This window comes from Chiloscyllium punctatum, chromosome 3 (genome assembly GCF_047496795.1).
Source record: "Chiloscyllium punctatum isolate Juve2018m chromosome 3, sChiPun1.3, whole genome shotgun sequence".
Classification (NCBI taxonomy): Eukaryota; Metazoa; Chordata; class Chondrichthyes; order Orectolobiformes; family Hemiscylliidae; genus Chiloscyllium; species Chiloscyllium punctatum.
In genome coordinates, this window is record NC_092741.1 from 25,909,783 (window position 1) to 25,937,392 (window position 27,610).

Genomic DNA, 27,610 nt, shown 5'->3' on the forward strand with positions numbered 1-27,610 from the left:
GCGACTGGGCTCGTGTACCCTTGAGTTTAGAAGACTGAGAGGGGATCTGGTTGAGACATATAAGATTATCAAAGGATTGGACACTCTGGCGGCAGGAAACGTGAGTGCCGAAACAGAGGACACAGCTTAAAAATACGGGGTAGACCGTTTAGGACAGAGATGAGGAGAAACGTCTTCACCCAGAGAGTGGTGGCTGTGTGGAATGCTCTGCCCCAGAGGGCAGTGGAGGCCCAGTCTCTGGATTCATTGAAGAAAGAGTTGGACAGAGCTCTCAAGGATAGTGGAATCAAGGCTTATGGAGATAAGGCAGGAACAGGATACTGATTAAGGATGATCAGCCATGATCATATTGAATGGTGGTGCAGGCTCCAAGGGCAGAATGGCCAACTCCTGCACCTATTGTCTATTGCCCTCCTTTCCTGACTGCCAGCCGCAGACAGCGTGCAGCCCCAATCCCTTTCTTTCCCTCTTTCTTGCTGATTTTGGCAGCGCTCCGCTCTCCTCCCCTCCCTGTCTCCTGCCTGCAGCGGCAGCAAAAATAACCTGTCGCTGCATTGCGTGCGTGGCCCAACACGAGTGCAGAGGGGTGACTTGAGCAGCCCCTGCTGGCGGAAAAAGCCTACTGCACCTGGTATTCCCAGGCGGTCTCCCATCCAATTACTAACCAGGCCTGAGTCTGCTTAGCTTCCGAGATCAGACGAGATCGGGCGTTTTCAGACTAGTACGGCCGTAGGCACTGGCCCCTGCCTTTTCTCCCCACTTCAAGGCGTGCTGGCCAGCCACATTTTCTTTGCTGCTCTTTCTCTTGATCCCCTTTGTTATTTTTTTCTCTCTTTTCTCTTTGATCTTCCTCCTCCGTGCGTGCTTCCCTCCCTCCCTCCCTCCCTCCAGCTAGCCCTTGCCCACCAGGCTCCTGTCGTCTCCCACATCCCCACACAGGCCGACTGCAAGACCTCCCCCTGCTTCATAGGGCTGCAGCCTGCATTCTCTCATCCTTCCACACTCCTCCACGCCTCCATTTCGGAATGGCAGGCAGTGACCTGTGGGGTACCGCAGGGATCAGTACTGGGACCGCAGCTTTTTACAATATATGTTCATGATATAGAAGATGCTATTAGCAATAACATTAGCAAATTTGCTGATGATACTGAGCTGGGTGGCAGGGTGAAATGTGATGAGGATGTTAGGAGATTACCGGGTGACCTGGACAAGTTAGGTGAGTGGTCAGATGCATGGCAGATGCACTTTAATGTGGATAAATGGATGCTTATCCACTTTGGTGGCAAGAACAGGAAGGCAGATTACTACCTAAATGGAATCAATTTCGGTCAAGGGACAGTACCGAGAGATCTGGGGGTTCTTGTACACCACTCAATGAAGGTAAGCATGCAGGTACAGCAGGTAGTGAAGAAGGCTAATAGCATGCTGGCCTTCATAACAAGAGGGATCGAGTACAGAAGCAAAGAGGTTCTTCTGCAGGTGTACAGGGCCCTGGTGAGACCACACCTGGAGTACTGTGTGCAGTTCTGGTCTCCAAATTTGAGGAGAGACATTCCGGCTATTGAGGGAGTGCAGCGTAGGTTGACGAGGTCAATTCCTGGAATGGCGGGATTACCTTACACTGAAAGACTGGAGCGACTGGGCTCGTGTACCCTTGAGTTTAGAAGACTGAGAGGGGATCTGGTTGAGACATATAAGATTATCAAAGGATTGGACACTCTGGCGGCAGGAAACGTGAGTGCCGAAACAGAGGACACAGCTTAAAAATACGGGGTAGACCGTTTAGGACAGAGATGAGGAGAAACGTCTTCACCCAGAGAGTGGTGGCTGTGTGGAATGCTCTGCCCCAGAGGGCAGTGGAGGCCCAGTCTCTGGATTCATTGAAGAAAGAGTTGGACAGAGCTCTCAAGGATAGTGGAATCAAGGCTTATGGAGATAAGGCAGGAACAGGATACTGATTAAGGATGATCAGCCATGATCATATTGAATGGTGGTGCAGGCTCCAAGGGCAGAATGGCCAACTCCTGCACCTATTGTCTATTGCCCTCCTTTCCTGACTGCCAGCCGCAGACAGCGTGCAGCCCCAATCCCTTTCTTTCCCTCTTTCTTGCTGATTTTGGCAGCGCTCCGCTCTCCTCCCCTCCCTGTCTCCTGCCTGCAGCGGCAGCAAAAATAACCTGTCGCTGCATTGCGTGCGTGGCCCAACACGAGTGCAGAGGGGTGACTTGAGCAGCCCCTGCTGGCGGAAAAAGCCTACTGCACCTGGTATTCCCAGGCGGTCTCCCATCCAAGTACTAACCAGGCCTGAGTCTGCTTAGCTTCCGAGATCAGACAAGATCAGGCGTTTTCAGACTAGTATGGCCGTAGGCGCTGGCCCCTGCCTTTTCTCCCCACTTCAAGGCGTGCTGGCCAGCCACATTTTCTTTGCTGCTCTTTCTCTTGATCCCCTTTGTTTTTTTTTTCTCTCTTTTCTCTTTGCTCTTCCTCCTCCGTGCGTGCTTCCCTCCCTCCCTCCAGCTAGCCCTTGCCCACCAGGCTCCTGTCGTCTCCCACATCCCCACACAGGCCGACTGCAAGACCTCCCCCTGCTTCATAGGGCTGCAGCCTGCATTCTCTCATCCTTCCACACTCCTCCACGCCTCCATTTCGGAATGGCAGGCAGTGACCTGTGGGGTACCGCAGGGATCAGTACTGGGACCGCAGCTTTTTACAATATATGTTCATGATATAGAAGATGCTATTAGCAATAACATTAGCAAATTTGCTGATGATACTGAGCTGGGTGGCAGGGTGAAATGTGATGAGGATGTTAGGAGATTACCGGGTGACCTGGACAAGTTAGGTGAGTGGTCAGATGCATGGCAGATGCACTTTAATGTGGATAAATGGATGCTTATCCACTTTGGTGGCAAGAACAGGAAGGCAGATTACTACCTAAATGGAATCAATTTCGGTCAAGGGACAGTACCGAGAGATCTGGGGGTTCTTGTACACCACTCAATGAAGGTAAGCATGCAGGTACAGCAGGTAGTGAAGAAGGCTAATAGCATGCTGGCCTTCATAACAAGAGGGATCGAGTACAGAAGCAAAGAGGTTCTTCTGCAGGTGTACAGGGCCCTGGTGAGACCACACCTGGAGTACTGTGTGCAGTTCTGGTCTCCAAATTTGAGGAGAGACATTCCGGCTATTGAGGGAGTGCAGCGTAGGTTGACGAGGTCAATTCCTGGAATGGCGGGATTACCTTACACTGAAAGACTGGAGCGACTGGGCTCGTGTACCCTTGAGTTTAGAAGACTGAGAGGGGATCTGGTTGAGACATATAAGATTATCAAAGGATTGGACACTCTGGCGGCAGGAAACGTGAGTGCCGAAACAGAGGACACAGCTTAAAAATACGGGGTAGACCGTTTAGGACAGAGATGAGGAGAAACGTCTTCACCCAGAGAGTGGTGGCTGTGTGGAATGCTCTGCCCCAGAGGGCAGTGGAGGCCCAGTCTCTGGATTCATTGAAGAAAGAGTTGGACAGAGCTCTCAAGGATAGTGGAATCAAGGCTTATGGAGATAAGGCAGGAACAGGATACTGATTAAGGATGATCAGCCATGATCATATTGAATGGTGGTGCAGGCTCCAAGGGCAGAATGGCCAACTCCTGCACCTATTGTCTATTGCCCTCCTTTCCTGACTGCCAGCCGCAGACAGCGTGCAGCCCCAATCCCTTTCTTTCCCTCTTTCTTGCTGATTTTGGCAGCGCTCCGCTCTCCTCCCCTCCCTGTCTCCTGCCTGCAGCGGCAGCAAAAATAACCTGTCGCTGCATTGCGTGCGTGGCCCAACACGAGTGCAGAGGGGTGACTTGAGCAGCCCCTGCTGGCGGAAAAAGCCTACTGCACCTGGTATTCCCAGGCGGTCTCCCATCCAATTACTAACCAGGCCTGAGTCTGCTTAGCTTCCGAGATCAGACGAGATCGGGCGTTTTCCGACTAGTACGGCCGTAGGCACTGGCCCCTGCCTTTTCTCCCCACTTCAAGGCGTGCTGGCCAGCCACATTTTCTTTGCTGCTCTTTCTCTTGATCCCCTTTGTTTTTTTTTTCTCTCTTTTCTCTTTGCTCTTCCTCCTCCGTGCGTGCTTCCCTCCCTCCCTCCCTCCCTCCAGCTAGCCCTTGCCCACCAGGCTCCTGTCGTCTCCCACATCCCCACACAGGCCGACTGCAAGACCTCCCCCTGCTTCATAGGGCTGCAGCCTGCATTCTCTCATCCTTCCACACTCCTCCACGCCTCCATTTCGGAATGGCAGGCAGTGACCTGTGGGGTACCGCAGGGATCAGTACTGGGACCGCAGCTTTTTACAATATATGTTCATGATATAGAAGATGCTATTAGCAATAACATTAGCAAATTTGCTGATGATACTGAGCTGGGTGGCAGGGTGAAATGTGATGAGGATGTTAGGAGATTACCGGGTGACCTGGACAAGTTAGGTGAGTGGTCAGATGCATGGCAGATGCACTTTAATGTGGATAAATGGATGCTTATCCACTTTGGTGGCAAGAACAGGAAGGCAGATTACTACCTAAATGGAATCAATTTCGGTCAAGGGACAGTACCGAGAGATCTGGGGGTTCTTGTACACCACTCAATGAAGGTAAGCATGCAGGTACAGCAGGTAGTGAAGAAGGCTAATAGCATGCTGGCCTTCATAACAAGAGGGATCGAGTACAGAAGCAAAGAGGTTCTTCTGCAGGTGTACAGGGCCCTGGTGAGACCACACCTGGAGTACTGTGTGCAGTTCTGGTCTCCAAATTTGAGGAGAGACATTCCGGCTATTGAGGGAGTGCAGCGTAGGTTGACGAGGTCAATTCCTGGAATGGCGGGATTACCTTACACTGAAAGACTGGAGCGACTGGGCTCGTGTACCCTTGAGTTTAGAAGACTGAGAGGGGATCTGGTTGAGACATATAAGATTATCAAAGGATTGGACACTCTGGCGGCAGGAAACGTGAGTGCCGAAACAGAGGACACAGCTTAAAAATACGGGGTAGACCGTTTAGGACAGAGATGAGGAGAAACGTCTTCACCCAGAGAGTGGTGGCTGTGTGGAATGCTCTGCCCCAGAGGGCAGTGGAGGCCCAGTCTCTGGATTCATTGAAGAAAGAGTTGGACAGAGCTCTCAAGGATAGTGGAATCAAGGCTTATGGAGATAAGGCAGGAACAGGATACTGATTAAGGATGATCAGCCATGATCATATTGAATGGTGGTGCAGGCTCCAAGGGCAGAATGGCCAACTCCTGCACCTATTGTCTATTGTCCTCCTTTCCTGACTGCCAGCCGCAGACAGCGTGCAGCCCCAATCCCTTTCTTTCCCTCTTTCTTGCTGATTTTGGCAGCGCTCCGCTCTCCTCCCCTCCCTGTCTCCTGCCTGCAGCGGCAGCAAAAATAACCTGTCGCTGCATTGCGTGCGTGGCCCAACACGAGTGCAGAGGGGTGACTTGAGCAGCCCCTGCTGGCGGAAAAAGCCTACTGCACCTGGTATTCCCAGGCGGTCTCCCATCCAAGTACTAACCAGGCCTGAGTCTGCTTAGCTTCCGAGATCAGACGAGATCAGGCGTTTTCAGACTAGTATGGCCGTAGGCGCTGGCCCCTGCCTTTTCTCCCCACTTCAAGGCGTGCTGGCCAGCCACATTTTCTTTGCTGCTCTTTCTCTTGATCCCCTTTGGTTTTTTTTTCTCTCTTTTCTCTTTGCTCTTCCTCCTCCGTGCGTGCTTCCCTCCCTCCCTCCAGCTAGCCCTTGCCCACCAGGCTCCTGTCGTCTCCCACATCCCCACACAGGCCGACTGCAAGACCTCCCCCTGCTTCATAGGGCTGCAGCCTGCATTCTCTCATCCTTCCACACTCCTCCACGCCTCCATTTCGGAATGGCAGGCAGTGACCTGTGGGGTACCGCAGGGATCAGTACTGGGACCGCAGCTTTTTACAATATATGTTCATGATATAGAAGATGCTATTAGCAATAACATTAGCAAATTTGCTGATGATACTGAGCTGGGTGGCAGGGTGAAATGTGATGAGGATGTTAGGAGATTACCGGGTGACCTGGACAAGTTAGGTGAGTGGTCAGATGCATGGCAGATGCACTTTAATGTGGATAAATGGATGCTTATCCACTTTGGTGGCAAGAACAGGAAGGCAGATTACTACCTAAATGGAATCAATTTCGGTCAAGGGACAGTACCGAGAGATCTGGGGGTTCTTGTACACCACTCAATGAAGGTAAGCATGCAGGTACAGCAGGTAGTGAAGAAGGCTAATAGCATGCTGGCCTTCATAACAAGAGGGATCGAGTACAGAAGCAAAGAGGTTCTTCTGCAGGTGTACAGGGCCCTGGTGAGACCACACCTGGAGTACTGTGTGCAGTTCTGGTCTCCAAATTTGAGGAGAGACATTCCGGCTATTGAGGGAGTGCAGCGTAGGTTGACGAGGTCAATTCCTGGAATGGCGGGATTACCTTACACTGAAAGACTGGAGCGACTGGGCTCGTGTACCCTTGAGTTTAGAAGACTGAGAGGGGATCTGGTTGAGACATATAAGATTATCAAAGGATTGGACACTCTGGCGGCAGGAAACGTGAGTGCCGAAACAGAGGACACAGCTTAAAAATACGGGGTAGACCGTTTAGGACAGAGATGAGGAGAAACGTCTTCACCCAGAGAGTGGTGGCTGTGTGGAATGCTCTGCCCCAGAGGGCAGTGGAGGCCCAGTCTCTGGATTCATTGAAGAAAGAGTTGGACAGAGCTCTCAAGGATAGTGGAATCAAGGCTTATGGAGATAAGGCAGGAACAGGATACTGATTAAGGATGATCAGCCATGATCATATTGAATGGTGGTGCAGGCTCCAAGGGCAGAATGGCCAACTCCTGCACCTATTGTCTATTGCCCTCCTTTCCTGACTGCCAGCCGCAGACAGCGTGCAGCCCCAATCCCTTTCTTTCCCTCTTTCTTGCTGATTTTGGCAGCGCTCCGCTCTCCTCCCCTCCCTGTCTCCTGCCTGCAGCGGCAGCAAAAAGAACCTGTCGCTGCATTGCGTGCGTGGCCCAACACGAGTGCAGAGGGGTGACTTGAGCAGCCCCTGCTGGCGGAAAAAGCCTACTGCACCTGGTATTCCCAGGCGGTCTCCCATCCAAGTACTAACCAGGCCTGAGTCTGCTTAGCTTCCGAGATCAGACGAGATCGGGCGTTTTCAGACTAGTATGGCCGTAAGCGCTGGCCCCTGCCTTTTCTCCCCACTTCAAGGCGTGCTGGCCAGCCACATTTTCTTTGCTGCTCTTTCTCTTGATCCCCTTTGTTTTTTTTTTCTCTCTTTTCTCTTTGCTCTTCCTCCTCCGTGCGTGCTTCCCTCCCTCCCTCCCTCCCTCCAGCTAGCCCTTGCCCACCAGGCTCCTGTCGTCTCCCACATCCCCACACAGGCCAACTGCAAGACCTCCCCCTGCTTCATAGGGCTGCAGCCTGCATTCTCTCATCCTTCCACACTCCTCCACGCCTCCATTTCGGAATGGCAGGCAGTGACCAGTGGGGTACCGCAGGGATCAGTACTGGGACCGCAGCTTTTTACAATATATGTTCATGATATAGAAGATGCTATTAGCAATAACATTAGCAAATTTGCTGATGATACTGAGCTGGGTGGCAGGGTGAAATGTGATGAGGATGTTAGGAGATTACCGGGTGACCTGGACAAGTTAGGTGAGTGGTCAGATGCATGGCAGATGCACTTTAATGTGGATAAATGGATGCTTATCCACTTTGGTGGCAAGAACACGAAGGCAGATTACTACCTAAATGGAATCAATTTCGGTCAAGGGACAGTACCGAGAGATCTGGGGGTTCTTGTACACCACTCAATGAAGGTAAGCATGCAGGTACAGCAGGTAGTGAAGAAGGCTAATAGCATGCTGGCCTTCATAACAAGAGGGATCGAGTACAGAAGCAAAGAGGTTCTTCTGCAGGTGTACAGGGCCCTGGTGAGACCACACCTGGAGTACTGTGTGCAGTTCTGGTCTCCAAATTTGAGGAGAGACATTCCGGCTATTGAGGGAGTGCAGCGTAGGTTGACGAGGTCAATTCCTGGAATGGCGGGATTACCTTACACTGAAAGACTGGAGCGACTGGGCTCGTGTACCCTTGAGTTTAGAAGACTGAGAGGGGATCTGGTTGAGACATATAAGATTATCAAAGGATTGGACACTCTGGCGGCAGGAAACGTGAGTGCCGAAACAGAGGACACAGCTTAAAAATACGGGGTAGACCGTTTAGGACAGAGATGAGGAGAAACGTCTTCACCCAGAGAGTGGTGGCTGTGTGGAATGCTCTGCCCCAGAGGGCAGTGGAGGCCCAGTCTCTGGATTCATTGAAGAAAGAGTTGGACAGAGCTCTCAAGGATAGTGGAATCAAGGCTTATGGAGATAAGGCAGGAACAGGATACTGATTAAGGATGATCAGCCATGATCATATTGAATGGTGGTGCAGGCTCCAAGGGCAGAATGGCCAACTCCTGCACCTATTGTCTATTGCCCTCCTTTCCTGACTGCCAGCCGCAGACAGCGTGCAGCCCCAATCCCTTTCTTTCCCTCTTTCTTGCTGATTTTGGCAGCGCTCCGCTCTCCTCCCCTCCCTGTCTCCTGCCTGCAGCGGCAGCAAAAATAACCTGTCGCTGCATTGCGTGCGTGGCCCAACACGAGTGCAGAGGGGTGACTTGAGCAGCCCCTGCTGGCGGAAAAAGCCTACTGCACCTGGTATTCCCAGGCGGTCTCCCATCCAAGTACTAACCAGGCCTGAGTCTGCTTAGCTTCCGAGATCAGACGAGATCGGGCGTTTTCAGACTAGTATGGCCGTAGGCGCTGGCCCCTGCCTTTTCTCCCCACTTCAAGGCGTGCTGGCCAGCCACATTTTCTTTGCAGCTCTTTCTCTTGATCCCCTTTGTTTTTTTTTTCTCTCTTTTCTCTTTGCTCTTCCTCCTCCGTGCGTGCTTCCCTCCCTCCCTCCCTCCCTCCAGCTAGCCCTTGCCCACCAGGCTCCTGTCGTCTCCCACATCCCCACACAGGCCAACTGCAAGACCTCCCCCTGCTTCATAGGGCTGCAGCCTGCATTCTCTCATCCTTCCACATTCCTCCACGCCTCCATTTCGGAATGGCAGGCAGTGACCAGTGGGGTACCGCAGGGATCAGTACTGGGACCGCAGCTTTTTACAATATATGTTCATGATATAGAAGATGCTATTAGCAATAACATTAGCAAATTTGCTGATGATACTGAGCTGGGTGGCAGGGTGAAATGTGATGAGGTTGTTAGGAGATTACCGGGTGACCTGGACAAGTTAGGTGAGTGGTCAGATGCATGGCAGATGCACTTTAATGTGGATAAATGGATGCTTATCCACTTTGGTGGCAAGAACACGAAGGCAGATTACTACCTAAATGGAATCAATTTCGGTCAAGGGACAGTACCGAGAGATCTGGGGGTTCTTGTACACCACTCAATGAAGGTAAGCATGCAGGTACAGCAGGTAGTGAAGAAGGCTAATAGCATGCTGGCCTTCATAACAAGAGGGATCGAGTACAGAAGCAAAGAGGTTCTTCTGCAGGTGTACAGGGCCCTGGTGAGACCACACCTGGAGTACTGTGTGCAGTTCTGGTCTCCAAATTTGAGGAGAGACATTCCGGCTATTGAGGGAGTGCAGCGTAGGTTGACGAGGTCAATTCCTGGAATGGCGGGATTACCTTACACTGAAAGACTGGAGCGACTGGGCTTGTGTACCCTTGAGTTTAGAAGACTGAGAGGGGATCTGGTTGAGACATATAAGATTATCAAAGGATTGGACACTCTGGCGGCAGGAAACGTGAGTGCCGAAACAGAGGACACAGCTTAAAAATACGGGGTAGACCGTTTAGGACAGAGATGAGGAGAAACGTCTTCACCCAGAGAGTGGTGGCTGTGTGGAATGCTCTGCCCCAGAGGGCAGTGGAGGCCCAGTCTCTGGATTCATTGAAGAAAGAGTTGGACAGAGCTCTCAAGGATAGTGGAATCAAGGCTTATGGAGATAAGGCAGGAACAGGATACTGATTAAGGATGATCAGCCATGATCATATTGAATGGTGGTGCAGGCTCCAAGGGCAGAATGGCCAACTCCTGCACCTATTGTCTATTGCCCTCCTTTCCTGACTGCCAGCCGCAGACAGCGTGCAGCCCCAATCCCTTTCTTTCCCTCTTTCTTGCTGATTTTGGCAGCGCTCCGCTCTCCTCCCCTCCCTGTCTCCTGCCTGCAGCGGCAGCAAAAATAACCTGTCGCTGCATTGCGTGCGTGGCCCAACAGGAGTGCAGAGGGGTGACTTGAGCAGCCCCTGCTGGCGGAAAAAGCCTACTGCACCTGGTATTCCCAGGCGGTCTCCCATCCAAGTACTAACCAGGCCTGAGTCTGCTTAGCTTCCGAGATCAGACGAGATCAGGCGTTTTCAGACTAGTATGGCCGTAGGCGCTGGCCCCTGCCTTTTCTCCCCACTTCAAGGCGTGCTGGCCAGCCACATTTTCTTTGCTGCTCTTTCTCTTGATCCCCTTTGGTTTTTTTTTCTCTCTTTTCTCTTTGCTCTTCCTCCTCCGTGCGTGCTTCCCTCCCTCCCTCCAGCTAGCCCTTGCCCACCAGGCTCCTGTCGTCTCCCACATCCCCACACAGGCCGACTGCAAGACCTCCCCCTGCTTCATAGGGCTGCAGCCTGCATTCTCTCATCCTTCCACACTCCTCCACGCCTCCATTTCGGAATGGCAGGCAGTGACCTGTGGGGTACCGCAGGGATCAGTACTGGGACCGCAGCTTTTTACAATATATGTTCATGATATAGAAGATGCTATTAGCAATAACATTAGCAAATTTGCTGATGATACTGAGCTGGGTGGCAGGGTGAAATGTGATGAGGATGTTAGGAGATTACCGGGTGACCTGGACAAGTTAGGTGAGTGGTCAGATGCATGGCAGATGCACTTTAATGTGGATAAATGGATGCTTATCCACTTTGGTGGCAAGAACAGGAAGGCAGATTACTACCTAAATGGAATCAATTTCGGTCAAGGGACAGTACCGAGAGATCTGGGGGTTCTTGTACACCACTCAATGAAGGTAAGCATGCAGGTACAGCAGGTAGTGAAGAAGGCTAATAGCATGCTGGCCTTCATAACAAGAGGGATCGAGTACAGAAGCAAAGAGGTTCTTCTGCAGGTGTACAGGGCCCTGGTGAGACCACACCTGGAGTACTGTGTGCAGTTCTGGTCTCCAAATTTGAGGAGAGACATTCCGGCTATTGAGGGAGTGCAGCGTAGGTTGACGAGGTCAATTCCTGGAATGGCGGGATTACCTTACACTGAAAGACTGGAGCGACTGGGCTCGTGTACCCTTGAGTTTAGAAGACTGAGAGGGGATCTGGTTGAGACATATAAGATTATCAAAGGATTGGACACTCTGGCGGCAGGAAACGTGAGTGCCGAAACAGAGGACACAGCTTAAAAATACGGGGTAGACCGTTTAGGACAGAGATGAGGAGAAACGTCTTCACCCAGAGAGTGGTGGCTGTGTGGAATGCTCTGCCCCAGAGGGCAGTGGAGGCCCAGTCTCTGGATTCATTGAAGAAAGAGTTGGACAGAGCTCTCAAGGATAGTGGAATCAAGGCTTATGGAGATAAGGCAGGAACAGGATACTGATTAAGGATGATCAGCCATGATCATATTGAATGGTGGTGCAGGCTCCAAGGGCAGAATGGCCAACTCCTGCACCTATTGTCTATTGCCCTCCTTTCCTGACTGCCAGCCGCAGACAGCGTGCAGCCCCAATCCCTTTCTTTCCCTCTTTCTTGCTGATTTTGGCAGCGCTCCGCTCTCCTCCCCTCCCTGTCTCCTGCCTGCAGCGGCAGCAAAAAGAACCTGTCGCTGCATTGCGTGCGTGGCCCAACACGAGTGCAGAGGGGTGACTTGAGCAGCCCCTGCTGGCGGAAAAAGCCTACTGCACCTGGTATTCCCAGGCGGTCTCCCATCCAAGTACTAACCAGGCCTGAGTCTGCTTAGCTTCCGAGATCAGACGAGATCGGGCGTTTTCAGACTAGTATGGCCGTAAGCGCTGGCCCCTGCCTTTTCTCCCCACTTCAAGGCGTGCTGGCCAGCCACATTTTCTTTGCTGCTCTTTCTCTTGATCCCCTTTGTTTTTTTTTTCTCTCTTTTCTCTTTGCTCTTCCTCCTCCGTGCGTGCTTCCCTCCCTCCCTCCCTCCCTCCAGCTAGCCCTTGCCCACCAGGCTCCTGTCGTCTCCCACATCCCCACACAGGCCAACTGCAAGACCTCCCCCTGCTTCATAGGGCTGCAGCCTGCATTCTCTCATCCTTCCACACTCCTCCACGCCTCCATTTCGGAATGGCAGGCAGTGACCAGTGGGGTACCGCAGGGATCAGTACTGGGACCGCAGCTTTTTACAATATATGTTCATGATATAGAAGATGCTATTAGCAATAACATTAGCAAATTTGCTGATGATACTGAGCTGGGTGGCAGGGTGAAATGTGATGAGGATGTTAGGAGATTACCGGGTGACCTGGACAAGTTAGGTGAGTGGTCAGATGCATGGCAGATGCACTTTAATGTGGATAAATGGATGCTTATCCACTTTGGTGGCAAGAACACGAAGGCAGATTACTACCTAAATGGAATCAATTTCGGTCAAGGGACAGTACCGAGAGATCTGGGGGTTCTTGTACACCACTCAATGAAGGTAAGCATGCAGGTACAGCAGGTAGTGAAGAAGGCTAATAGCATGCTGGCCTTCATAACAAGAGGGATCGAGTACAGAAGCAAAGAGGTTCTTCTGCAGGTGTACAGGGCCCTGGTGAGACCACACCTGGAGTACTGTGTGCAGTTCTGGTCTCCAAATTTGAGGAGAGACATTCCGGCTATTGAGGGAGTGCAGCGTAGGTTGACGAGGTCAATTCCTGGAATGGCGGGATTACCTTACACTGAAAGACTGGAGCGACTGGGCTCGTGTACCCTTGAGTTTAGAAGACTGAGAGGGGATCTGGTTGAGACATATAAGATTATCAAAGGATTGGACACTCTGGCGGCAGGAAACGTGAGTGCCGAAACAGAGGACACAGCTTAAAAATACGGGGTAGACCGTTTAGGACAGAGATGAGGAGAAACGTCTTCACCCAGAGAGTGGTGGCTGTGTGGAATGCTCTGCCCCAGAGGGCAGTGGAGGCCCAGTCTCTGGATTCATTGAAGAAAGAGTTGGACAGAGCTCTCAAGGATAGTGGAATCAAGGCTTATGGAGATAAGGCAGGAACAGGATACTGATTAAGGATGATCAGCCATGATCATATTGAATGGTGGTGCAGGCTCCAAGGGCAGAATGGCCAACTCCTGCACCTATTGTCTATTGCCCTCCTTTCCTGACTGCCAGCCGCAGACAGCGTGCAGCCCCAATCCCTTTCTTTCCCTCTTTCTTGCTGATTTTGGCAGCGCTCCGCTCTCCTCCCCTCCCTGTCTCCTGCCTGCAGCGGCAGCAAAAATAACCTGTCGCTGCATTGCGTGCGTGGCCCAACACGAGTGCAGAGGGGTGACTTGAGCAGCCCCTGCTGGCGGAAAAAGCCTACTGCACCTGGTATTCCCAGGCGGTCTCCCATCCAAGTACTAACCAGGCCTGAGTCTGCTTAGCTTCCGAGATCAGACGAGATCGGGCGTTTTCAGACTAGTATGGCCGTAGGCGCTGGCCCCTGCCTTTTCTCCCCACTTCAAGGCGTGCTGGCCAGCCACATTTTCTTTGCAGCTCTTTCTCTTGATCCCCTTTGTTTTTTTTTTCTCTCTTTTCTCTTTGCTCTTCCTCCTCCGTGCGTGCTTCCCTCCCTCCCTCCCTCCCTCCAGCTAGCCCTTGCCCACCAGGCTCCTGTCGTCTCCCACATCCCCACACAGGCCAACTGCAAGACCTCCCCCTGCTTCATAGGGCTGCAGCCTGCATTCTCTCATCCTTCCACATTCCTCCACGCCTCCATTTCGGAATGGCAGGCAGTGACCAGTGGGGTACCGCAGGGAACAGTACTGGGACCGCAGCTTTTTACAATATATGTTCATGATATAGAAGATGCTATTAGCAATAACATTAGCAAATTTGCTGATGATACTGAGCTGGGTGGCAGGGTGAAATGTGATGAGGTTGTTAGGAGATTACCGGGTGACCTGGACAAGTTAGGTGAGTGGTCAGATGCATGGCAGATGCACTTTAATGTGGATAAATGGATGCTTATCCACTTTGGTGGCAAGAACACGAAGGCAGATTACTACCTAAATGGAATCAATTTCGGTCAAGGGACAGTACCGAGAGATCTGGGGGTTCTTGTACACCACTCAATGAAGGTAAGCATGCAGGTACAGCAGGTAGTGAAGAAGGCTAATAGCATGCTGGCCTTCATAACAAGAGGGATCGAGTACAGAAGCAAAGAGGTTCTTCTGCAGGTGTACAGGGCCCTGGTGAGACCACACCTGGAGTACTGTGTGCAGTTCTGGTCTCCAAATTTGAGGAGAGACATTCCGGCTATTGAGGGAGTGCAGCGTAGGTTGACGAGGTCAATTCCTGGAATGGCGGGATTACCTTACACTGAAAGACTGGAGCGACTGGGCTTGTGTACCCTTGAGTTTAGAAGACTGAGAGGGGATCTGGTTGAGACATATAAGATTATCAAAGGATTGGACACTCTGGCGGCAGGAAACGTGAGTGCCGAAACAGAGGACACAGCTTAAAAATACGGGGTAGACCGTTTAGGACAGAGATGAGGAGAAACGTCTTCACCCAGAGAGTGGTGGCTGTGTGGAATGCTCTGCCCCAGAGGGCAGTGGAGGCCCAGTCTCTGGATTCATTGAAGAAAGAGTTGGACAGAGCTCTCAAGGATAGTGGAATCAAGGCTTATGGAGATAAGGCAGGAACAGGATACTGATTAAGGATGATCAGCCATGATCATATTGAATGGTGGTGCAGGCTCCAAGGGCAGAATGGCCAACTCCTGCACCTATTGTCTATTGCCCTCCTTTCCTGACTGCCAGCCGCAGACAGCGTGCAGCCCCAATCCCTTTCTTTCCCTCTTTCTTGCTGATTTTGGCAGCGCTCCGCTCTCCTCCCCTCCCTGTCTCCTGCCTGCAGCGGCAGCAAAAATAACCTGTCGCTGCATTGCGTGCGTGGCCCAACACGAGTGCAGAGGGGTGACTTGAGCAGCCCCTGCTGGCGGAAAAAGCCTACTGCACCTGGTATTCCCAGGCGGTCTCCCATCCAAGTACTAACCAGGCCTGAGTCTGCTTAGCTTCCGAGATGAGACGAGATCGGGCGTTTTCAGACTAGTATGGCCGCAGGCGCTGGCCCCTGCCTTTTCTCCCCACTTCAAGGCGTGCTGGCCAGCCACATTTTCTTTGCTGCTCTTTCTCTTGATCCCCTTTGTTTTTTTTTTCTCTCTTTTCTCTTTGCTCTTCCTCCTCCGTGCGTGCTTCCCTCCCTCCCTCCCTCCCTCCAGCTAGCCCTTGCCCACCAGGCTCCTGTCGTCTCCCACATCCCCACACAGGCCGACTGCAAGACCTCCCCCTGCTTCATAGGGCTGCAGCCTGCATTCTCTCATCCTTCCACACTCCTCCACGCCTCCATTTCGGAATGGCAGGCAGTGACCAGTGGGGTACCGCAGGGATCAGTACTGGGACCGCAGCTTTTTACAATATATGTTCATGATATAGAAGATGCTATTAGCAATAACATTAGCAAATTTGCTGATGATACTGAGCTGGGTGGCAGGGTGAAATGTGATGAGGATGTTAGGAGATTACCGGGTGACCTGGACAAGTTAGGTGAGTGGTCAGATGCATGGCAGATGCACTTTAATGTGGATAAATGGATGCTTATCCACTTTGGTGGCAAGAACACGAAGGCAGATTACTACCTAAATGGAATCAATTTCGGTCAAGGGACAGTACCGAGAGATCTGGGGGTTCTTGTACACCACTCAATGAAGGTAAGCATGCAGGTACAGCAGGTAGTGAAGAAGGCTAATAGCATGCTGGCCTTCATAACAAGAGGGATCGAGTACAGAAGCAAAGAGGTTCTTCTGCAGGTGTACAGGGCCCTGGTGAGACCACACCTGGAGTACTGTGTGCAGTTCTGGTCTCCAAATTTGAGGAGAGACATTCCGGCTATTGAGGGAGTGCAGCGTAGGTTGACGAGGTCAATTCCTGGAATGGCGGGATTACCTTACACTGAAAGACTGGAGCGACTGGGCTCGTGTACCCTTGAGTTTAGAAGACTGAGAGGGGATCTGGTTGAGACATATAAGATTATCAAAGGATTGGACACTCTGGCGGCAGGAAACGTGAGTGCCGAAACAGAGGACACAGCTTAAAAATACGGGGTAGACCGTTTAGGACAGAGATGAGGAGAAACGTCTTCACCCAGAGAGTGGTGGCTGTGTGGAATGCTCTGCCCCAGAGGGCAGTGGAGGCCCAGTCTCTGGATTCATTGAAGAAAGAGTTGGACAGAGCTCTCAAGGATAGTGGAATCAAGGCTTATGGAGATAAGGCAGGAACAGGATACTGATTAAGGATGATCAGCCATGATCATATTGAATGGTGGTGCAGGCTCCAAGGGCAGAATGGCCAACTCCTGCACCTATTGTCTATTGCCCTCCTTTCCTGACTGCCAGCCGCAGACAGCGTGCAGCCCCAATCCCTTTCTTTCCCTCTTTCTTGCTGATTTTGGCAGCGCTCCGCTCTCCTCCCCTCCCTGTCTCCTGCCTGCAGCGGCGGCAAAAATAACCTGTCGCTGCATTGCGTGCGTGGCCCAACACGAGTGCAGAGGGGTGACTTGAGCAGCCCCTGCTGGCGGAAAAAGCCTACTGCACCTGGTATTCCCAGGCGGTCTCCCATCCAAGTACTAACCAGGCCTGAGTCTGCTTAGCTTCCGAGATCAGACGTTTTCAGACTAGTATGGCCGTAGGCGCTGGCCTCTGCCCTTTCTCCCCACTTCAAGGCGTGCTGGCCAGCCACATTTTCTTTGCTGCTCTTTCTCTTGATCCCCTTTGTTTTTTTTTTCTCTCTTTTCTCTTTGCTCTTTCTCCTCCGTGCGTGCTTCCCTCCCTCCCTCCCTCCCTCCAGCTAGCCCTTGCCCACCAGGCTCCTGTCGTCTCCCACATCCCCACACAGGCCAACTGCAAGACCTCCCCCTGCTTCATAGGGCTGCAGCCTGCATTCTCTCATCCTTCCACACTCCTCCACGCCTCCATTTCGGAATGGCAGGCAGTGAGCAGTGGGGTACCGCAGGGATCAGTACTGGGACCGCAGCTTTTTACAATATATGTTCATGATATAGAAGATGCTATTAGCAATAACATTAGCAAATTTGCTGATGATACTGAGCTGGGTGGCAGGGTGAAATGTGATGAGGATGTTAGGAGATTACCGGGTGACCTGGACAAGTTAGGTGAGTGGTCAGATGCATGGCAGATGCACTTTAATGTGGATAAATGGATGCTTATCCACTTTGGTGGCAAGAACAGGAAGGCAGATTACTACCTAAATGGAATCAATTTCGGTCAAGGGACAGTACCGAGAGATCTGGGGGTTCTTGTACACCACTCAATGAAGGTAAGCATGCAGGTACAGCAGGTAGTGAAGAAGGCTAATAGCATGCTGGCCTTCATAACAAGAGGGATCGAGTACAGAAGCAAAGAGGTTCTTCTGCAGGTGTACAGGGCCCTGGTGAGACCACACCTGGAGTACTGTGTGCAGTTCTGGTCTCCAAATTTGAGGAGAGACATTCCGGCTATTGAGGGAGTGCAGCGTAGGTTGACGAGGTCAATTCCTGGAATGGCGGGATTACCTTACACTGAAAGACTGGAGCGACTGGGCTCGTGTACCCTTGAGTTTAGAAGACTGAGAGGGGATCTGGTTGAGACATATAAGATTATCAAAGGATTGGACACTCTGGCGGCAGGAAACGTGAGTGCCGAAACAGAGGACACAGCTTAAAAATACGGGGTAGACCGTTTAGGACAGAGATGAGGAGAAACGTCTTCACCCAGAGAGTGGTGGCTGTGTGGAATGCTCTGCCCCAGAGGGCAGTGGAGGCCCAGTCTCTGGATTCATTGAAGAAAGAGTTGGACAGAGCTCTCAAGGATAGTGGAATCAAGGCTTATGGAGATAAGGCAGGAACAGGATACTGATTAAGGATGATCAGCCATGATCATATTGAATGGTGGTGCAGGCTCCAAGGGCAGAATGGCCAACTCCTGCACCTATTGTCTATTGCCCTCCTTTCCTGACTGCCAGCCGCAGACAGCGTGCAGCCCCAATCCCTTTCTTTCCCTCTTTCTTGCTGATTTTGGCAGCGCTCCGCTCTCCTCCCCTCCCTGTCTCCTGCCTGCAGCGGCAGCAAAAATAACCTGTCGCTGCATTGCGTGCGTGGCCCAACACGAGTGCAGAGGGGTGACTTGAGCAGCCCCTGCTGGCGGAAAAAGCCTACTGCACCTGGTATTCCCAGGCGGTCACCCAACCAAGTACTAACCAGGCCTGAGTCTGCTTAGCTTCCGAGATCAGACGAGATCGGGCGTTTTCAGACTAGTGTGGCCGTAGGCGCTGGCCCCTGCCTTTTCTCCCCACTTCAAGGCGTGCTGGCCAGCCACATTTTCTTTGCTGCTCTTTCTCTTGATCCCCTTTGTTTTTTTTTTCTCTCTTTTCTCTTTGCTCTTCCTCCTCCGTGCGTGCTTCCCTCACTCCCTCCCTCCCTCCCTCCAGCTAGCCCTTGCCCACCAGGCTCCTGTCGTCTCCCACATCCCCACACAGGCCAACTGCAAGACCTCCCCCTGCTTCATAGGGCTGCAGCCTGCATTCTCTCATCCTTCCACACTCCTCCACGCCTCCATTTCGGAATGGCAGGCAGTGACCAGTGGGGTACCGCAGGGATCAGTACTGGGACCGCAGCTTTTTACAATATATGTTCATGATATAGAAGATGCTATTAGCAATAACATTAGCAAATTTGCTGATGATACTGAGCTGGGTGGCAGGGTGAAATGTGATGAGGATGTTAGGAGATTACCGGGTGACCTGGACAAGTTAGGTGAGTGGTCAGATGCATGGCAGATGCACTTTAATGTGGATAAATGGATGCTTATCCACTTTGGTGGCAAGAACACGAAGGCAGATTACTACCTAAATGGAATCAATTTCGGTCAAGGGACAGTACCGAGAGATCTGGGGGTTCTTGTACACCACTCAATGAAGGTAAGCATGCAGGTACAGCAGGTAGTGAAGAAGGCTAATAGCATGCTGGCCTTCATAACAAGAGGGATCGAGTACAGAAGCAAAGAGGTTCTTCTGCAGGTGTACAGGGCCCTGGTGAGACCACACCTGGAGTACTGTGTGCAGTTCTGGTCTCCAAATTTGAGGAGAGACATTCCGGCTATTGAGGGAGTGCAGCGTAGGTTGACGAGGTCAATTCCTGGAATGGCGGGATTACCTTACACTGAAAGACTGGAGCGACTGGGCTCGTGTACCCTTCAGTTTAGAAGACTGAGAGGGGATCTGGTTGAGACATATAAGATTATCAAAGGATTGGACACTCTGGCGGCAGGAAACGTGAGTGCCGAAACAGAGGACACAGCTTAAAAATACGGGGTAGACCGTTTAGGACAGAGATGAGGAGAAACGTCTTCACCCAGAGAGTGGTGGCTGTGTGGAATGCTCTGCCCCAGAGGGCAGTGGAGGCCCAGTCTCTGGATTCATTGAAGAAAGAGTTGGACAGAGCTCTCAAGGATAGTGGAATCAAGGCTTATGGAGATAAGGCAGGAACAGGATACTGATTAAGGATGATCAGCCATGATCATATTGAATGGTGGTGCAGGCTCCAAGGGCAGAATGGCCAACTCCTGCACCTATTGTCTATTGCCCTCCTTTCCTGACTGCCAGCCGCAGACAGCGTGCAGCCCCAATCCCTTTCTTTCCCTCTTTCTTGCTGATTTTGGCAGCGCTCCGCTCTCCTCCCCTCCCTGTCTCCTGCCTGCAGCGGCAGCAAAAATAACCTGTCGCTGCATTGCGTGCGTGGCCCAACACGAGTGCAGAGGGGTGACTTGAGCAGCCCCTGCTGGCGGAAAAAGCCTACTGCACCTGGTATTCCCAGGCGGTCACCCAACCAAGTACTAACCAGGCCTGAGTCTGCTTAGCTTCCGAGATCAGACGAGATCGGGCGTTTTCAGACTAGTATGGCCGTAGGCGCTGGCCCCTGCCTTTTCTCCCCACTTCAAGGCGTGCTGGCCAGCCACATTTTCTTTGCTGCTCTTTCTCTTGATCCCCTTTGTTTTTTTTTTCTCTCTTTTCTCTTTGCTCTTCCTCCTCCGTGCGTGCTTCCCTCACTCCCTCCCTCCCTCCAGCTAGCCCTTGCCCACCAGGCTCCTGTCGTCTCCCACATCCCCACACAGGCCAACTGCAAGACCTCCCCCTGCTTCATAGGGCTGCAGCCTGCATTCTCTCATCCTTCCACACTCCTCCACGCCTCCATTTCGGAATGGCAGGCAGTGACCTGTGGGGTACCGCAGGGATCAGTACTGGGACCGCAGCTTTTTACAATATATGTTCATGATATAGAAGATGCTATTAGCAATAACATTAGCAAATTTGCTGATGATACTGAGCTGGGTGGCAGGGTGAAATGTGATGAGGATGTTAGGAGATTACCGGGTGACCTGGACAAGTTAGGTGAGTGGTCAGATGCATGGCAGATGCACTTTAATGTGGATAAATGGATGCTTATCCACTTTGGTGGCAAGAACACGAAGGCAGATTACTACCTAAATGGAATCAATTTCGGTCAAGGGACAGTACCGAGAGATCTGGGGGTTCTTGTACACCACTCAATGAAGGTAAGCATGCAGGTACAGCAGGTAGTGAAGAAGGCTAATAGCATGCTGGCCTTCATAACAAGAGGGATCGAGTACAGAAGCAAAGAGGTTCTTCTGCAGGTGTACAGGGCCCTGGTGAGACCACACCTGGAGTACTGTGTGCAGTTCTGGTCTCCAAATTTGAGGAGAGACATTCCGGCTATTGAGGGAGTGCAGCGTAGGTTGACGAGGTCAATTCCTGGAATGGCGGGATTACCTTACACTGAAAGATTGGAGCGACTGGGCTCGTGTACCCTTGAGTTTAGAAGACTGAGAGGGGATCTGGTTGAGACATATAAGATTATCAAAGGATTGGACACTCTGGCGGCAGGAAACGTGAGTGCCGAAACAGAGGACACAGCTTAAAAATACGGGGTAGACCGTTTAGGACAGAGATGAGGAGAAACGTCTTCACCCAGAGAGTGGTGGCTGTGTGGAATGCTCTGCCCCAGAGGGCAGTGGAGGCCCAGTCTCTGGATTCATTGAAAAAAGAGTTGGACAGAGCTCTCAAGGATAGTGGAATCAAGGCTTATGGAGATAAGGCAGGAACAGGATATTGATTAAGGATGATCAGCCATGATCATATTGAATGGTGGTGCAGGCTCCAAGGGCAGAATGGCCAACTCCTGCACCTATTGTCTATTGCCCTCCTTTCCTGACTGCCAGCCGCAGACAGCGTGCAGCCCCAATCCCTTTCTTTCCCTCTTTCTTGCTGATTTTGGCAGCGCTCCGCTCTCCTCCCCTCCCTGTCTCCTGCCTGCAGCGGCAGCAAAAATAACCTGTCGCTGCATTGCGTGCGTGGCCCAACACGAGTGCAGAGGGGTGACTTGAGCAGCCCCTGCTGGCGGAAAAAGCCTACTGCACCTGGTATTCCCAGGCGGTCTCCCAGCCAAGTACCAACCAGGCCTGAGTCTGCTTAGCTTCCGAGATCAGACGAGATCGGGCGTTTTCAGACTAGTATGGCCGCAGGCGCTGGCCCCTGCCTTTTCTCCCCACTTCAAGGCGTGCTGGCCAGCCACATTTTCTTTGCTGCTCTTTCTCTTGATCCCCTTTGTTTTTTTTTTCTCTCTTTTCTCTTTGCTCTTCCTCCTCCGTGCGTGCTTCCCTCCCTCCCTCCCTCCCTCCAGCTAGCCCTTGCCCACCAGGCTCCTGTCGTCTCCCACATCCCCACACAGGCCGACTGCAAGACCTCCCCCTGCTTCATAGGGCTGCAGCCTGCATTCTCTCATCCTTCCACACTCCTCCACGCCTCCATTTCGGAATGGCAGGCAGTGACCAGTGGGGTACCGCAGGGATCAGTACTGGGACCGCAGCTTTTTACAATATATGTTCATGATATAGAAGATGCTATTAGCAATAACATTAGCAAATTTGCTGATGATACTGAGCTGGGTGACAGGGTGAAATGTGATGAGGATGTTAGGAGATTACCGGGTGACCTGGACAAGTTAGGTGAGTGGTCAGATGCATGGCAGATGCACTTTAATGTGGATAAATGGATGCTTATCCACTTTGGTGGCAAGAACACGAAGGCAGATTACTACCTAAATGGAATCAATTTCGGTCAAGGGACAGTACCGAGAGATCTGGGGGTTCTTGTACACCACTCAATGAAGGTAAGCATGCAGGTACAGCAGGTAGTGAAGAAGGCTAATAGCATGCTGGCCTTCATAACAAGAGGGATCGAGTACAGAAGCAAAGAGGTTCTTCTGCAGGTGTACAGGGCCCTGGTGAGACCACACCTGGAGTACTGTGTGCAGTTCTGGTCTCCAAATTTGAGGAGAGACATTCCGGCTATTGAGGGAGTGCAGCGTAGGTTGACGAGGTCAATTCCTGGAATGGCGGGATTACCTTACACTGAAAGACTGGAGCGACTGGGCTCGTGTACCCTTGAGTTTAGAAGACTGAGAGGGGATCTGGTTGAGACATATAAGATTATCAAAGGATTGGACACTCTGGCGGCAGGAAACGTGAGTGCCGAAACAGAGGACACAGCTTAAAAATACGGGGTAGACCGTTTAGGACAGAGATGAGGAGAAACGTCTTCACCCAGAGAGTGGTGGCTGTGTGGAATGCTCTGCCCCAGAGGGCAGTGGAGGCCCAGTCTCTGGATTCATTGAAGAAAGAGTTGGACAGAGCTCTCAAGGATAGTGGAATCAAGGCTTATGGAGATAAGGCAGGAACAGGATACTGATTAAGGATGATCAGCCATGATCATATTGAATGGTGGTGCAGGCTCCAAGGGCAGAATGGCCAACTCCTGCACCTATTGTCTATTGCCCTCCTTTCCTGACTGCCAGCCGCAGACAGCGTGCAGCCCCAATCCCTTTCTTTCCCTCTTTCTTGCTGATTTTGGCAGCGCTCCGCTCTCCTCCCCTCCCTGTCTCCTGCCTGCAGCGGCAGCAAAAATAACCTGTCGCTGCATTGCGTGCGTGGCCCAACACGAGTGCAGAGGGGTGACTTGAGCAGCCCCTGCTGGCGGAAAAAGCCTACTGCACCTGGTATTCCCAGGCGGTCTCCCATCCAAGTACTAACCAGGCCTGAGTCTGCTTAGCTTCCGAGATCAGACGAGATCGGGCGTTTTCAGACTAGTATGGCCGTAAGCGCTGGCCCCTGCCTTTTCTCCCCACTTCAAGGCGTGCTGGCCAGCCACATTTTCTTTGCTGCTCTTTCTCTTGATCCCCTTTGTTTTTTTTTTCTCTCTTTTCTCTTTGCTCTTCCTCCTCCGTGCGTGCTTCCCTCCCTCCCTCCCTCCCTCCAGCTAGCCCTTGCCCACCAGGCTCCTGTCGTCTCCCACATCCCCACACAGGCCAACTGCAAGACCTCCCCCTGCTTCATAGGGCTGCAGCCTGCATTCTCTCATCCTTCCACACTCCTCCACGCCTCCATTTCGGAATGGCAGGCAGTGACCAGTGGGGTACCGCAGGGATCAGTACTGGGACCGCAGCTTTTTACAATATATGTTCATGATATAGAAGATGCTATTAGCAATAACATTAGCAAATTTGCTGATGATACTGAGCTGGGTGGCAGGGTGAAATGTGATGAGGATGTTAGGAGATTACCGGGTGACCTGGACAAGTTAGGTGAGTGGTCAGATGCATGGCAGATGCACTTTAATGTGGATAAATGGATGCTTATCCACTTTGGTGGCAAGAACACGAAGGCAGATTACTACCTAAATGGAATCAATTTCGGTCAAGGGACAGTACCGAGAGATCTGGGGGTTCTTGTACACCACTCAATGAAGGTAAGCATGCAGGTACAGCAGGTAGTGAAGAAGGCTAATAGCATGCTGGCCTTCATAACAAGAGGGATCGAGTACAGAAGCAAAGAGGTTCTTCTGCAGGTGTACAGGGCCCTGGTGAGACCACACCTGGAGTACTGTGTGCAGTTCTGGTCTCCAAATTTGAGGAGAGACATTCCGGCTATTGAGGGAGTGCAGCGTAGGTTGACGAGGTCAATTCCTGGAATGGCGGGATTACCTTACACTGAAAGACTGGAGCGACTGGGCTCGTGTACCCTTGAGTTTAGAAGACTGAGAGGGGATCTGGTTGAGACATATAAGATTATCAAAGGATTGGACACTCTGGCGGCAGGAAACGTGAGTGCCGAAACAGAGGACACAGCTTAAAAATACGGGGTAGACCGTTTAGGACAGAGATGAGGAGAAACGTCTTCACCCAGAGAGTGGTGGCTGTGTGGAATGCTCTGCCCCAGAGGGCAGTGGAGGCCCAGTCTCTGGATTCATTGAAAAAAGAGTTGGACAGAGCTCTCAAGGATAGTGGAATCAAGGCTTATGGAGATAAGGCAGGAACAGGATATTGATTAAGGATGATCAGCCATGATCATATTGAATGGTGGTGCAGGCTCCAAGGGCAGAATGGCCAACTCCTGCACCTATTGTCTATTGCCCTCCTTTCCTGACTGCCAGCCGCAGACAGCGTGCAGCCCCAATCCCTTTCTTTCCCTCTTTCTTGCTGATTTTGGCAGCGCTCCGCTCTCCTCCCCTCCCTGTCTCCTGCCTGCAGCGGCAGCAAAAATAACCTGTCGCTGCATTGCGTGCGTGGCCCAACACGAGTGCAGAGGGGTGACTTGAGCAGCCCCTGCTGGCGGAAAAAGCCTACTGCACCTGGTATTCCCAGGCGGTCTCCCAGCCAAGTACCAACCAGGCCTGAGTCTGCTTAGCTTCCGAGATCAGACGAGATCGGGCGTTTTCAGACTAGTATGGCCGCAGGCGCTGGCCCCTGCCTTTTCTCCCCACTTCAAGGCGTGCTGGCCAGCCACATTTTCTTTGCTGCTCTTTCTCTTGATCCCCTTTGTTTTTTTTTTCTCTCTTTTCTCTTTGCTCTTCCTCCTCCGTGCGTGCTTCCCTCCCTCCCTCCCTCCCTCCAGCTAGCCCTTGCCCACCAGGCTCCTGTCGTCTCCCACATCCCCACACAGGCCGACTGCAAGACCTCCCCCTGCTTCATAGGGCTGCAGCCTGCATTCTCTCATCCTTCCACACTCCTCCACGCCTCCATTTCGGAATGGCAGGCAGTGACCAGTGGGGTACCGCAGGGATCAGTACTGGGACCGCAGCTTTTTACAATATATGTTCATGATATAGAAGATGCTATTAGCAATAACATTAGCAAATTTGCTGATGATACTGAGCTGGGTGACAGGGTGAAATGTGATGAGGATGTTAGGAGATTACCGGGTGACCTGGACAAGTTAGGTGAGTGGTCAGATGCATGGCAGATGCACTTTAATGTGGATAAATGGATGCTTATCCACTTTGGTGGCAAGAACACGAAGGCAGATTACTACCTAAATGGAATCAATTTCGGTCAAGGGACAGTACCGAGAGATCTGGGGGTTCTTGTACACCACTCAATGAAGGTAAGCATGCAGGTACAGCAGGTAGTGAAGAAGGCTAATAGCATGCTGGCCTTCATAACAAGAGGGATCGAGTACAGAAGCAAAGAGGTTCTTCTGCAGGTGTACAGGGCCCTGGTGAGACCACACCTGGAGTACTGTGTGCAGTTCTGGTCTCCAAATTTGAGGAGAGACATTCCGGCTATTGAGGGAGTGCAGCGTAGGTTGACGAGGTCAATTCCTGGAATGGCGGGATTACCTTACACTGAAAGACTGGAGCGACTGGGCTCGTGTACCCTTGAGTTTAGAAGACTGAGAGGGGATCTGGTTGAGACATATAAGATTATCAAAGGATTGGACACTCTGGCGGCAGGAAACGTGAGTGCCGAAACAGAGGACACAGCTTAAAAATACGGGGTAGACCGTTTAGGACAGAGATGAGGAGAAACGTCTTCACCCAGAGAGTGGTGGCTGTGTGGAATGCTCTGCCCCAGAGGGCAGTGGAGGCCCAGTCTCTGGATTCATTGAAGAAAGAGTTGGACAGAGCTCTCAAGGATAGTGGAATCAAGGCTTATGGAGATAAGGCAGGAACAGGATACTGATTAAGGATGATCAGCCATGATCATATTGAATGGTGGTGCAGGCTCCAAGGGCAGAATGGCCAACTCCTGCACCTATTGTCTATTGCCCTCCTTTCCTGACTGCCAGCCGCAGACAGCGTGCAGCCCCAATCCCTTTCTTTCCCTCTTTCTTGCTGATTTTGGCAGCGCTCCGCTCTCCTCCCCTCCCTGTCTCCTGCCTGCAGCGGCAGCAAAAATAACCTGTCGCTGCATTGCGTGCGTGGCCCAACACGAGTGCAGAGGGGTGACTTGAGCAGCCCCTGCTGGCGGAAAAAGCCTACTGCACCTGGTATTCCCAGGCGGTCTCCCATCCAAGTACTAACCAGGCCTGAGTCTGCTTAGCTTCCGAGATCAGACGAGATCGGGCGTTTTCAGACTAGTATGGCCGTAAGCGCTGGCCCCTGCCTTTTCTCCCCACTTCAAGGCGTGCTGGCCAGCCACATTTTCTTTGCTGCTCTTTCTCTTGATCCCCTTTGTTTTTTTTTTCTCTCTTTTCTCTTTGCTCTTCCTCCTCCGTGCGTGCTTCCCTCCCTCCCTCCCTCCCTCCAGCTAGCCCTTGCCCACCAGGCTCCTGTCGTCTCCCACATCCCCACACAGGCCAACTGCAAGACCTCCCCCTGCTTCATAGGGCTGCAGCCTGCATTCTCTCATCCTTCCACACTCCTCCACGCCTCCATTTCGGAATGGCAGGCAGTGACCAGTGGGGTACCGCAGGGATCAGTACTGGGACCGCAGCTTTTTACAATATATGTTCATGATATAGAAGATGCTATTAGCAATAACATTAGCAAATTTGCTGATGATACTGAGCTGGGTGGCAGGGTGAAATGTGATGAGGATGTTAGGAGATTACCGGGTGACCTGGACAAGTTAGGTGAGTGGTCAGATGCATGGCAGATGCACTTTAATGTGGATAAATGGATGCTTATCCACTTTGGTGGCAAGAACACGAAGGCAGATTACTACCTAAATGGAATCAATTTCGGTCAAGGGACAGTACCGAGAGATCTGGGGGTTCTTGTACACCACTCAATGAAGGTAAGCATGCAGGTACAGCAGGTAGTGAAGAAGGCTAATAGCATGCTGGCCTTCATAACAAGAGGGATCGAGTACAGAAGCAAAGAGGTTCTTCTGCAGGTGTACAGGGCCCTGGT

General features: G+C 51.8%; 16 non-coding genes and 1 pseudogene across 16 annotated transcripts; all 17 read right to left on the minus strand.

Annotated features, from left to right (window-relative positions):
* Nucleotides 1–616: 616 nt before the first annotated feature.
* LOC140470297 (5S ribosomal RNA) lies at nt 617–735 on the minus strand. The gene has a single exon (XR_011956473.1). It is a non-coding gene; the product is annotated as a 5S ribosomal RNA (ribosomal RNA).
* A 1,515-nt stretch (nt 736–2,250) lies between these two features.
* Nucleotides 2,251–2,369, minus strand: LOC140469620 (5S ribosomal RNA). The gene has a single exon (XR_011956176.1). It is a non-coding gene; the product is annotated as a 5S ribosomal RNA (ribosomal RNA).
* Nucleotides 2,370–3,876: 1,507 nt separating this feature from the next.
* Nucleotides 3,877–3,995, minus strand: LOC140471183 (5S ribosomal RNA). The gene has a single exon (XR_011956881.1). It is a non-coding gene; the product is annotated as a 5S ribosomal RNA (ribosomal RNA).
* A 1,515-nt stretch (nt 3,996–5,510) lies between these two features.
* Nucleotides 5,511–5,629, minus strand: LOC140475861 (5S ribosomal RNA). The gene has a single exon (XR_011960346.1). It is a non-coding gene; the product is annotated as a 5S ribosomal RNA (ribosomal RNA).
* A 1,507-nt stretch (nt 5,630–7,136) lies between these two features.
* LOC140475781 (5S ribosomal RNA) lies at nt 7,137–7,255 on the minus strand. The gene has a single exon (XR_011960269.1). It is a non-coding gene; the product is annotated as a 5S ribosomal RNA (ribosomal RNA).
* Nucleotides 7,256–8,770: 1,515 nt separating this feature from the next.
* LOC140472946 (5S ribosomal RNA) lies at nt 8,771–8,889 on the minus strand. Its single transcript, XR_011957975.1, has one exon. It is a non-coding gene; the product is annotated as a 5S ribosomal RNA (ribosomal RNA).
* A 1,515-nt stretch (nt 8,890–10,404) lies between these two features.
* Nucleotides 10,405–10,523, minus strand: LOC140475862 (5S ribosomal RNA). Its single transcript, XR_011960347.1, has one exon. It is a non-coding gene; the product is annotated as a 5S ribosomal RNA (ribosomal RNA).
* A 1,507-nt stretch (nt 10,524–12,030) lies between these two features.
* Nucleotides 12,031–12,149, minus strand: LOC140475782 (5S ribosomal RNA). Its single transcript, XR_011960270.1, has one exon. It is a non-coding gene; the product is annotated as a 5S ribosomal RNA (ribosomal RNA).
* A 1,515-nt stretch (nt 12,150–13,664) lies between these two features.
* Nucleotides 13,665–13,783, minus strand: LOC140473056 (5S ribosomal RNA). Its single transcript, XR_011958060.1, has one exon. It is a non-coding gene; the product is annotated as a 5S ribosomal RNA (ribosomal RNA).
* Nucleotides 13,784–15,298: 1,515 nt separating this feature from the next.
* On the minus strand, nt 15,299–15,417 carry LOC140470891 (5S ribosomal RNA). The gene has a single exon (XR_011956785.1). It is a non-coding gene; the product is annotated as a 5S ribosomal RNA (ribosomal RNA).
* A 1,515-nt stretch (nt 15,418–16,932) lies between these two features.
* Nucleotides 16,933–17,041, minus strand: LOC140472093 (5S ribosomal RNA; annotated as a pseudogene).
* Nucleotides 17,042–18,556: 1,515 nt separating this feature from the next.
* LOC140468166 (5S ribosomal RNA) lies at nt 18,557–18,675 on the minus strand. The gene has a single exon (XR_011955607.1). It is a non-coding gene; the product is annotated as a 5S ribosomal RNA (ribosomal RNA).
* A 1,519-nt stretch (nt 18,676–20,194) lies between these two features.
* On the minus strand, nt 20,195–20,313 carry LOC140475727 (5S ribosomal RNA). Its single transcript, XR_011960219.1, has one exon. It is a non-coding gene; the product is annotated as a 5S ribosomal RNA (ribosomal RNA).
* Nucleotides 20,314–21,828: 1,515 nt separating this feature from the next.
* LOC140469571 (5S ribosomal RNA) lies at nt 21,829–21,947 on the minus strand. The gene has a single exon (XR_011956162.1). It is a non-coding gene; the product is annotated as a 5S ribosomal RNA (ribosomal RNA).
* A 1,515-nt stretch (nt 21,948–23,462) lies between these two features.
* Nucleotides 23,463–23,581, minus strand: LOC140475783 (5S ribosomal RNA). Its single transcript, XR_011960271.1, has one exon. It is a non-coding gene; the product is annotated as a 5S ribosomal RNA (ribosomal RNA).
* A 1,515-nt stretch (nt 23,582–25,096) lies between these two features.
* Nucleotides 25,097–25,215, minus strand: LOC140469573 (5S ribosomal RNA). The gene has a single exon (XR_011956163.1). It is a non-coding gene; the product is annotated as a 5S ribosomal RNA (ribosomal RNA).
* Nucleotides 25,216–26,730: 1,515 nt separating this feature from the next.
* On the minus strand, nt 26,731–26,849 carry LOC140475784 (5S ribosomal RNA). The gene has a single exon (XR_011960272.1). It is a non-coding gene; the product is annotated as a 5S ribosomal RNA (ribosomal RNA).
* Between the last annotated feature and the right edge of the window lie 761 nt (nt 26,850–27,610).